This window comes from Cervus canadensis, chromosome 8, assembly GCF_019320065.1.
Source record: "Cervus canadensis isolate Bull #8, Minnesota chromosome 8, ASM1932006v1, whole genome shotgun sequence".
Lineage (NCBI taxonomy): Eukaryota > Metazoa > Chordata > Mammalia > Artiodactyla > Cervidae > Cervus > Cervus canadensis.
Genome location: NC_057393.1, coordinates 43,225,970 through 43,236,200, shown reverse-complemented (window position 1 = coordinate 43,236,200; position 10,231 = coordinate 43,225,970). Strand labels below are relative to the sequence as shown.

General features: G+C 37.8%; 1 protein-coding gene across 1 annotated transcript in view; it reads left to right on the top strand.

Moving 5' to 3' along the window:
* The first annotated feature begins 922 nt into the window (after positions 1 to 922).
* PRKG1 (protein kinase cGMP-dependent 1) overlaps positions 923 to 10,231 on the top strand; it is a 371,505-nt gene continuing 362,196 nt past the window's right edge. The window contains exon 1 of the mRNA XM_043476155.1: positions 923 to 982. The gene's annotated coding sequence lies outside the window, so the exon portion shown is untranslated. The remainder of the gene's footprint in view (positions 983 to 10,231) is intronic.

Below are 10,231 nucleotides of genomic sequence, written 5' to 3'. Positions count from 1 at the left end.
TTTTTTTTTCTTTTAAAGCTGCTATCATTATCCATAGAAAATAAGTTTCATTGATTTGTGTATTCAACATAATTCAGTATTTCCTTGCTGGTCTTGTGAGTTTTCCTAATAAGAAGCTGAGAAGACATTTTTCAGGGTCTACTATGAATCTGGACATTTTTTCTCCATCCTGTCTGATCTGATTCCTATAAATGTCCTAGGAAGCATTTGTACATCCATATTTTCATAACTTTTTATTCAACACATGTTCTTGAGTTGTCATTAACAAATCACTAAAAATATAGGAACTTAGCAAAATAGATACAGTTCTTATTTTTGTGGCATTTGATTTTGGCAGTGAGGATGGCCAGAAGCAAATATCTCACTAATTATCTAATTACAATTGCAGGAAGGGATAAAAGAGATCATAAGAAGAAGACCTTATCTAGCTGGGGAGAGATTGGTGAAAGTGGGAAACTTCCAGTGTTATTGAATGCACGCTTGTAGTGCTGAATGTGTCGTCATTCGAGCTGTGTCTTAGAAGATGGGTAGCAGTTGGCCTGTTGAAACGGAAGACAGAGAGTGTGTATATGTAGTGGGGGGGCTCCTGGAGAGGGTGATGGAACTGGAAGGAATCTGGTGACAGCAGGCTGATAAGGGAGAGAGTGGTTTTCTCCCCATTGTAACTGAGGCATTCAAGGTCACACAGGGAAATCTAAGTGAAGTTTGAACTCAGTTCTGTCCAACCTCCAATTCTTTCTTGTACATCATGTCTTTCCCCTGTTAGTCATCAGATTATGCTTGTTATTGCTATGATCTTCATCTGCAAATTATTAGTTATGAAATCTTTTTGCATGTTCATTCAGATATATTGCTGTTTTATTTATAAAAGTGAGCTGCAGTACATGCCTTCAGCATCATCTCTGTCTTGTTTTTCAGCGTTCCAACATTCCAGAGCCTTCCTGAAGAGATCCTCAGTAAGCTTGCTGATGTCCTTGAAGAGGTAATTGTTTTTAGTCCTTGAACTTTTTGAGATGGGACTCAACCCATCACAGCTGTGCAATGACAAGTCACAAACTGCAGAGACATTTTACATTTTTTTGAGCACTGGGATGAGATATATATTTGGCTTCAAATAAAAGCAGCTCAGCATATCTGACATTTATACACAATTAGAAGTGTGCAAGTCAACTGTAGCAGAAGGAAATTTTTTCACTGTGGCAAACATTTTATTACTTTGATTTCCAAGAATGGGAGATGGCATATATATCTCTTATTTCAATTGGTGATAAGCAATAAGTAGTCATTGCTACTCTGAAGATATAAATTAGCAAATTTATAACATGAATTAGAAGGTTGGGTACATATTTTTTAGCATATGAGTATTTTATGCATGTAATTGCATGTGTGAATATGAAAGTGTCACTGTTACTTCTTTTTCTCTGTACCTATAAAGCACAGGAAATATTGAAGCAGGAGAAAGACAGGAGGTTTACACAAGTAGTGTCTTGAGTGAACACAAGAGGATAGGGTCCCTGGTGCCTACAGAAACAAGGAAGGCACAATACCTAGGCAATTATGCAGGTAGGAAGGTTGATGGAGTGGCTGGCTCTGTGGCTTATCTCTTCTGACATCTATTTTCTCAGTGATCTAGAAAGCAAGACTATTAGCTATGGGGCAGATGTTTGAGAGGTTTGAAGACAGAAGAGAAGGTGTGAGAAAAATAGAAGAGGAAATGGACTAGGAAGGCATAGTATGATTGCCAATCATCATTCAGGCACTATTTGATATTACCAATCCTAAATATCAATTAAACAGGCAAAAAGAGTTCATCCAGGAGGTATGATAAGATAGATAGATCAAACTCCACTCTGTTGTACCAAAGGATGGGAGAATTTTTAAAGCACTGGAGTGAGTTGGTGGAAAAGTATTCCAGTAGGGGTGTTACCACAGAGTAGGTTCTTGTCTCATTGCAGAAAGAATTCAGAAATGAGATGGAAGTCAAAAAGGAAAAGTGAAGATTTATTAAGCTCAAGGGGAGAGCTGGGACCCAGGTGGGCAGTTGCCCTGAGTTTCTTTGGCAAGTTGGTTATATGAGGTGTGGAAATAAATGGACAGAATATTCATGGAGGAGAGAGGGGTTTGGGGTTATATATTTCCTGATTTTCATCCTAGCTCTACCTTCCAGGGTAGGAAGGATTTTTGTCCTTATTTAGTCCTTGAGAAAGACATTCCTGAGCTGTAAAACAGATCATCAGCCTGGAAGAAGATATGTATCTCAAAACAGGCAAATTGAGAATTTACAGTTGAAAATTTTCTAAAGTAAACACCCCAAGAAAAGGGAGATCAGGAGCCTAATAGTGTCAGAGAGAAGCCTATCTAAAGTTTAGTCAAAGTGAGGGGACTGTTCAGTCTGTCTTGCTTACCAGCCCATTTGCTCATGTGTGCTTTTTCAGCCCCATTTGTTTCCCTAGATTCAAGTCCCAAGTAGATGGAGAATGGGATTTAACCAGGACTGGTATTTTGCCAGGAAAAGCTGAGTGGTTGAAAGAGGGAAAGGGGGTTGAAGATGCATGTGAAGGAAGGATAATATAGACTGCTCCTGGAATTTCGACTGGGCAAGAAGGAGAGGGACGCTGAAAGGAACAAGGGTCAGTGAGTGACTGGGATCAATGGATTTTAGTCTCAGGAGGCTGAAGAATTTCTGGAGTTGTGCTATCATAGAGATAAACCAGAAAGATACTGAAAAAGTTTTTGTGTCTAGGTACTCACACTACCCCATAACTCAGTCAGTAAAGAATTTGCCTGAAATGCAGGAGACATGGGATCGATTCCTGGGTCATGAAGATCCCCTGGAGAAGGAAATGGCAATTCAGTCCAGTATTCTTGCCTGGAAAGTCCCATGGACAGAGGAGCCTGGCGGGCTAGAGTCCATGGTGTCACAAGAGTCGGACACGACTGAGCGACTAAACCACCACCACTCACAATACCAGTAATTATATGATACACAGAATTTGAAGTGTTTATGTCCACAAATTCTTAAGAGTCTTTTATCAGAGTGCGCTCTCCTAGGCTTTACTGTTCTCTCTCATCTTATATGGGAACACCAAGTAAAACAGAAGTAACGTTTGGTTCCTATGTTAAAATATAAAAGGTCCATGAGAAAAAATTACTGGCTGCCTTTCTTTCTGAATGTGCCAGCCACTGTACTTGCAACCTCTGTAAATGAAAAGCTGCTTTCCCCAGTTCTTTTCCTTGTTAAATACACTGAAGAACTCTCTGATGACCTTTTTCTTTTTCTTTTTTTCTAAACAAAATGAAATATAGTGCAAATTCACTGGCCCCAATCAAGCCTGTCCAAAATAAAATAAAATAAAACCCCATGAAATTCTTTAATCATTTTCTTTCTTTTCCACAGCTGTGGAAGCATTTGCTATGTTTTGCAAAACAATAGCCATAGCTCTATAAATAATTTTGACCAAAGAAATATTTTAGTATTTTATGTCTGATTTTCTCATCAGAAGATGCCTTTATTTATGTTATACAAACCACAGTACAGTCTACAGCAGAACTGCATGAAAATAGAAACAGATGATTAAGTACCCACACATTTACTCTGAAGACATACAAATGAAGTAAACAGCCAAAATATGAAGTTAGACGTATGAATATACTACCCAATGCACAAAAGTGTTCAAGTTGAATAAACAAGCACATGAGAAATTAGATTAAATTATGTATCAGATAGAGTGAAGAAAATTTGGAAGAACAAAAGCAATACCAGTGTCACATAACATTAAAGGAAAATATGCTTGCAGAGCTGTCTTTCTTCCTACAACATCTACAAGAAAATGAAAGAAAAAAGAAAGCCAGTATAATCATTGTGTTTAACAAAGAAGCTTATAGCCTTGTTAAAATGAATATTTATGGAACATCTGTCAGGCCCCAGTAATTGTTCCAAATTCGGGGATTCAGGGCCTTGTCCACTCAAAGCATATGTTCAGTGGAAGGTACAGATGAGACGTAAGGAAATAGCATCAAAATAGCTTTGGGTGAGAAGGCTACTCTGTATTGAGTTAGGGAGGGAAGACTTCTCTGGTCTCGAGCTGAAATCTAAAAGCAGATACAGGATGCCTTGTGTACAGGGCAGAGAGAAGAGAAAGCATAATGTCCTAAACTAGGAATGAGTTTGCTGTTCTTAAGGCATAGGAAAAAAAAAAAAAATTACCATGAAATGAGATGAGGCTAAAGAAAATAGCCAAGGCCAGGTGGCAGGGGACTTTGCTGATTGTGATAAGGAGTTATGATAAGGTTTTTAAGTGCAATGGGAAGATTTTGAGGGTTCTAAGCCATAAAATGACATGATTTGGGTTGTGTTTAAATGATACCTTTCTGTGAGAAGAATGGATTATAAAGGGACAGATCAATTATTTAGACAAAATAGCCCCAGATGAGGGTAGATGTTTGTATGTGGATGTACTTTCTTATTGACTGTTTCATTCCATTCATTATGAGACAAAACTTCCAGCATGAGGGGAACATTTTTAAAGAATAGGGGCAGGGTACACAAGGACTGAGAGTTAACCCAAAAAAGGAAGCAAACATAATGCAAGAGGAACGGACATAATGTTATTGGTTAAGTGATTTAGGAGGGTATTTGTGACTGGAGGACAAATATGTGATGTTTGGGGCGTCCTACTCTAAAATTGAAAAAGAAACCAATACATGAGTAATTTCTGCCGTTGCCCACCCCCCCCCTCCACTTACCTCTTCCATAATTTCTAGTGTAGATGTACCCATTTATCTGTTCTTTCTTATGAGATTGTAAACCGGGAACAAATATCCTTATTCTTAGTGTTGTAATTTAGTGCCCCTTTCTTTGTTTCCTTTATATCACGTAGTACAAGTATTTTCTTTATTGAATCTCTCATGACTTTTTCAGGAACATAGGAATATTTTCTCTAGTTCCTTTGAGAAGTTGTGTTTATGCATAGATATCAAGAGATTCTTGGTCAAAGGTCTATCCAGATCAAGAGCAACAATTCCATCATTTTCTTAGGTTGTGTTTTGCAAGACAAGTTGAAGTAATTAATTGATTCTCTAATTATTCATCTTCATTGTCACCATAGTATGTTGTTCTCATCTCGTATCTGACTTAAAGTAAGTCTTAATAATGAATGGAGGTCATTTTAAGAGCTTCAGATTTGTTTTGCTAAAGAAGTTATTTTATAGTTTGTAAAATAAATTATAGGAGAATTTTTAGGCACATGTAGGGAATAGCAAGATTTGACTTTGTAAACTAGTTTCATTAACTTCTATACTATTCTGTATAATACAGTGAAAACTATGTTGAATTCATTCACATTGAATGAATTAGTCAAATACTGGAATCTAGTCTGAAAGCCTAGAAAGTTCTTATGGGTAAATGAAAAGAGCTGTGAAATTATAAATAGGATCTAGTCTTTTTTTCTTACTATAGCAACCTAACACTTTCCTTCTTTCTTTATGTACACATAATTAGTCTCTGTAGATGAATTACACTTTTCAGATGGATGGAACAACCTGTAGCTAATCTCCACCTGAGAAATAGCTTCCTTCAGTGGCTACCTATCCAAACACAATGGAGGAAAGTCACTGTAAATAACTCAGTGTATAATAAATATCTGCATATTAGAACTGTGCTGAGATCTTTAAAGGAAACAGCAAATAAAAACAATTTCTTATAGAGAGGAGGAGCAGAGATTAACCTGATATCATGTTACAAAGAACCTTGAAAGTTAATTTGGGAAGGAGTTAGGCTTTCACGAATAAGGGTGAAAATGCTTAAATAACTCAAGTAAAACCATATTTTATTGAAGACATTAGATTGAACAATCAAGTTAAGCCAACAAATTTGCTTTTTACCACTGATATAGCTCATTCTTTCTTTGTAAACAGCAGTGGGACATGGGTGCTATATTTAAGTCTCCTGATTTTTAAATAGAAAATAAAATAAAACATGTGAGAATCACTTCTTTGGTTACATTGAATCTGTCTCATGTCCAGTTCTCTCATGAAACACTGGATTCGGTTGTCTTAGAATGAGAAATACTTTTGCTTTACCAGCTTTTTAAGAGCTCTCTACCTTTGGGTCTGCAGCTTTGTGTGATTAGATCTTAGATACATTTGAGTCTAAATAATGGATTGTTCTGGTTTATGTCCTTATACAGGGCATTTATTTATGTTTTCAGTTTGAGGATATTTATACTGTTAGGGCCCTGACAAGATCTTGAACAAATAATACTCCTCCAAGTTTTTGAAATATCAAAGAGGACATAATGAGAAAAATAGAAACAGAAAAGAGGCAAGGAGAGCAAATGTTTTTCTTTTTTTTCATCTTCCCATTGCTCGAGAATACACTGAAGAGCAAATACTGGATCACAGTCCAGGGATCATTATTGGAAAGGAGGCTAGTGTCACACAAGGTACCCCACGGCTGATTCAGTCTGCATCGTTTCAGCTGGGCGACTGTTGCTTGAGTCACCATGTCTTCTTCTCAGATCCCTTTGCATTCTCTCCAGTTGTGAGTAATACAAGGAATAAGTACTACACTTGATGAGTTATTGGAATGCTCTGAAGCTTTCTCTCTTTTTATCATTCTAAACAGGTCTAGACTCTTTGGAAAGAAACTAGTGCAGTAGACAGAAACATTATTAATTCTCTTCGAAATGTATTGTTGTGACTAAACTTTTTGATTCTTGCTATTCAGAGCCAAGTTGGAGGGAATTTTAAGTACCCATTCTTTTCCAGTTGCTTTGGCCTAAAGGACTCTGAATTTGGACAATTATCTGTTTAGATCTACTTGGTTCCTTTTGATTCTTTTTGGGTCTTCACATCTGCAGGGCAAATGAGTGCTTCTGAAGGAGGAAGTGGAAGGGTGTATGTTTGTATTTTTGTGGCAGGGTGGAGAGATTAAAAAGTAAAGACAAACTTTCAGTTCATATGAATATCTGCCAGTCTTATTCTATTATAGACGTAAATGTAATGGGGGAATATAATTGCAAATTATAAATGTGATAAGGTAGTTGTATTAGTCAGAGTTCTCCAGAGAAAATAGAGCCAGTAAGATGTGCATGTGTAGAAAGAGAGATTTATTTTAAGGAATTGGCTCCTGAATTATGGATGCTGGCCATTTCAAAATCTGCAGAATGAGCTGGCAGGCCATGGAAAAGCTAATGTTGCAGTTCAAGTTCAATGCCATCTGCTGGCAGAATTCCTTCTTACTTGGGGAATGTCAGTCTTTGTTCCGTTAAGGTCTTCATTTGATTGAATGGGGCCCACACACATTATGGACAGTAATCCACTTTAACACTTAAATCAATGGGTTTTGAGTAATCTAGTCTCAAAGTTCACTTGCTGAAATGTTAGTCTTATAACACACACACAAAAAAATTCAGAATAATGTTTGATCAAATATCTGAGCACTATGGCCCAGCTAAGTTGACACAATATTATCATAAGACTTATATCTAGAATATATAAAGAATACTTACAACTTGATAATAAAATGATAAATAGTTCAATTTAAAAATGAGTGGATTTTAAAAGTTATAGATAAAAATGCATGAATAGGTATTTTTCAAAAGGAGATATACAAAAATCCAATAAGTACATGTTTCTTATTAGCAGTCATCAAGGAAACAAAAATAAGAACCATAATTATGCACCACTTCATACCCTCTAGGGTGGCTAGAATTAAAAAGACAATGAAAAATCTTGGTGAGGATGTAGAGAAATTGTAACTCCCATATGTTGCTTGTGGGATTGTAAAATGGTGCAACTTCTTTGAAAAATGGTCTAGAACTTTATCTGTTAAGCATTTATATAATTCCTTCTCACCCCGAAGTTTCTACCTCTTTAAATTACATATTTTGCTCATTTGTATAATCTATACCATACCTACAAAATATTCAGTTTTCATTTTTATTCAACTTCCTCACTTGAATTGAACCAGTAGCCCTATACCTGACAAAGACCCAAAATATCTAAACAGGTTGGGAAAATGGATGGACTCCACTAAATTTAGGTAACAGAGGAGAATATAGTTTGCACATGATTAAAAAGAAAAAAAAATACAGAAGGATGGAACAGAAGGCTGGAATAGTGGAGACAGGGCAGAATGTAGACAATATTGCTGGAAACAAAGGAAGAAAACAATTGAAATAACATAAATTTTCCCTGGAGAAGACTTTGGGGGAAAGTATTGGATTCCTTTTTAACTTAGTGGACACAACTTTCTGTGTTCAAAGGATGGGGAACTCCATCTCTAAAAATAGCCTGGTTGAAGGATTTAACCCATCACTGATGAATAGGGATAAAGCAGTATCTGCCTCTTGTAGTACTATAGGTCTTAAATTGTATAATTATTGTAAAATTATTAGCATGCAAACATCATTTCAGATGTCCATTATCAGTGCTTACCAACCCCTTTCACATGTTGACACATAATGGAAAATGTTTATCCTACATACATATTGAGGTTAACAAATAAAAGTCCTTATGCCTGAAGGTTACTGGTCAGGGATTTTGACTGTCCCAAGTCCTACTGGGCTCTCCATCTGAATGGCTGAGGAGGCATTCTGTAATGTCTGGAGACATCTGTGCTGGTTATAATACTGAGCGAGGTTAGCAGAAGGCTGCCACTGGCTTCTAATGGGTAGGAGCCACGGTGCTACTGTTGCAGGAAGGGGGACCCCTTCCAGGGCCCAAAACTGGGCTCTTGTCTAACGCTTGGAAATGAATTGCCCAAGGAGACACATGTGCTGACAAAGCAAGAGATTTATTGGAAAAGGGCACCTGGGCGGAGAGCAGGAGGGTAAGGGAACCCTGGAGAACAGCTCTGCCACGTGGCTCACAGTCTTGGGATTTATGGTGATGGGATTCATTTCCGGGTTGTCCTTAGCCAATCATGCTGACTCAGAGTCCTTCCTGGTGATGCATGCCTTGTTCAGCCAAGATGGATGCCAGAGAGAAGGATTCTGGGAGGTGGTCGGACAGGTGGTGTCTCCTTTTGACCTCTCTGGAACTCTTTTGGTTGGTGGAGGCTTATTAGTTCCCTATTTCTTACCGGGACCTCCTGTCATAAAACAACTCATGCAAATGGTTCTTATGGTGCCTGGCCAGGGTGGGCGGTTTCAGTCAGTGTGCTTCCCCTAACACTACTAAACTTTCTACAATGCATAGGACAGCTTTACAACAATTCATCCAGTCCCAGATGTCAGCAGTGCTGAGTCTGGGAAATTCTCCTGTAGAGTAAATGTGACAGGACTTGGGAAATTCTGCTGAAAGTATGAAGGAAATAAAAGCATATAATATGATCAAGACTGCCAAGGACTGGTGGACTACTTTAGCGAGAGTGGTTAGGAAAGTTTTATCTGAAGAGGTGACTTTGAGTTGACAGCCATGGCAAGCATCACAGATAGCAAAATATAGTATGTAATGTTAAGTATGAATAGAAGTCATACATATTTGAAAAACTACAGTGTAGAAGGAATTAGTTAAGATATTGTAAATACTCATGCATTGATTTAGTGTTTGAATAATATTGATTTTTTGGCTTCTACCTAACTCTAAGATTCTGTATGATCACATTCTCAACTGAGATCTCTCTAGTTCAGAGCCTCAGTCATTTTCATTTCTACCCCTGTGGGAAGTGTCTTCTCCTTTATCCCCTTGATCTATTTAGCTGTCACTATATGGAAGAAATAAGTGCTTGTCCATTTCTTTAAGTTAGTCTCTCGTTCTGTGATGTTTTATCACTTTAGAGTGTAAGTTCTTTAAAGGCTGTTGCTGTTCAGTCACTGTCGTGTCCAGCTCTTTGTGACCCCATGGACTACAGCACCCCAGACTTCCCTGTCCTTCACTATCTCCAAACATGAGTTTGCTCAAACTCATGTCCATTACATTGGTGATGCCATCCAACCATCTCATCCTCTGTCTAATAAAGGCTAATGATATATTCATAATTTCTTTTCACAGGGTACTTGTAAGCATTTGAGGGGAGCAACACTAATACCTTCCACTTATTAAGGCTGACGGTGCCAGGCTAAGGGCACCTGTTTAAAACCCTCTGCGGTGACTACTATTACAGTTGACCCTTGAACAACAGCAGGGGTTAGGGACACTGACTCTCCACACAGTCAAAACCCCACAATCAAAACTCCTACTGCATAAGTTTACAGTAGGTCCTGGTATCCATAGATTTGGAACCACA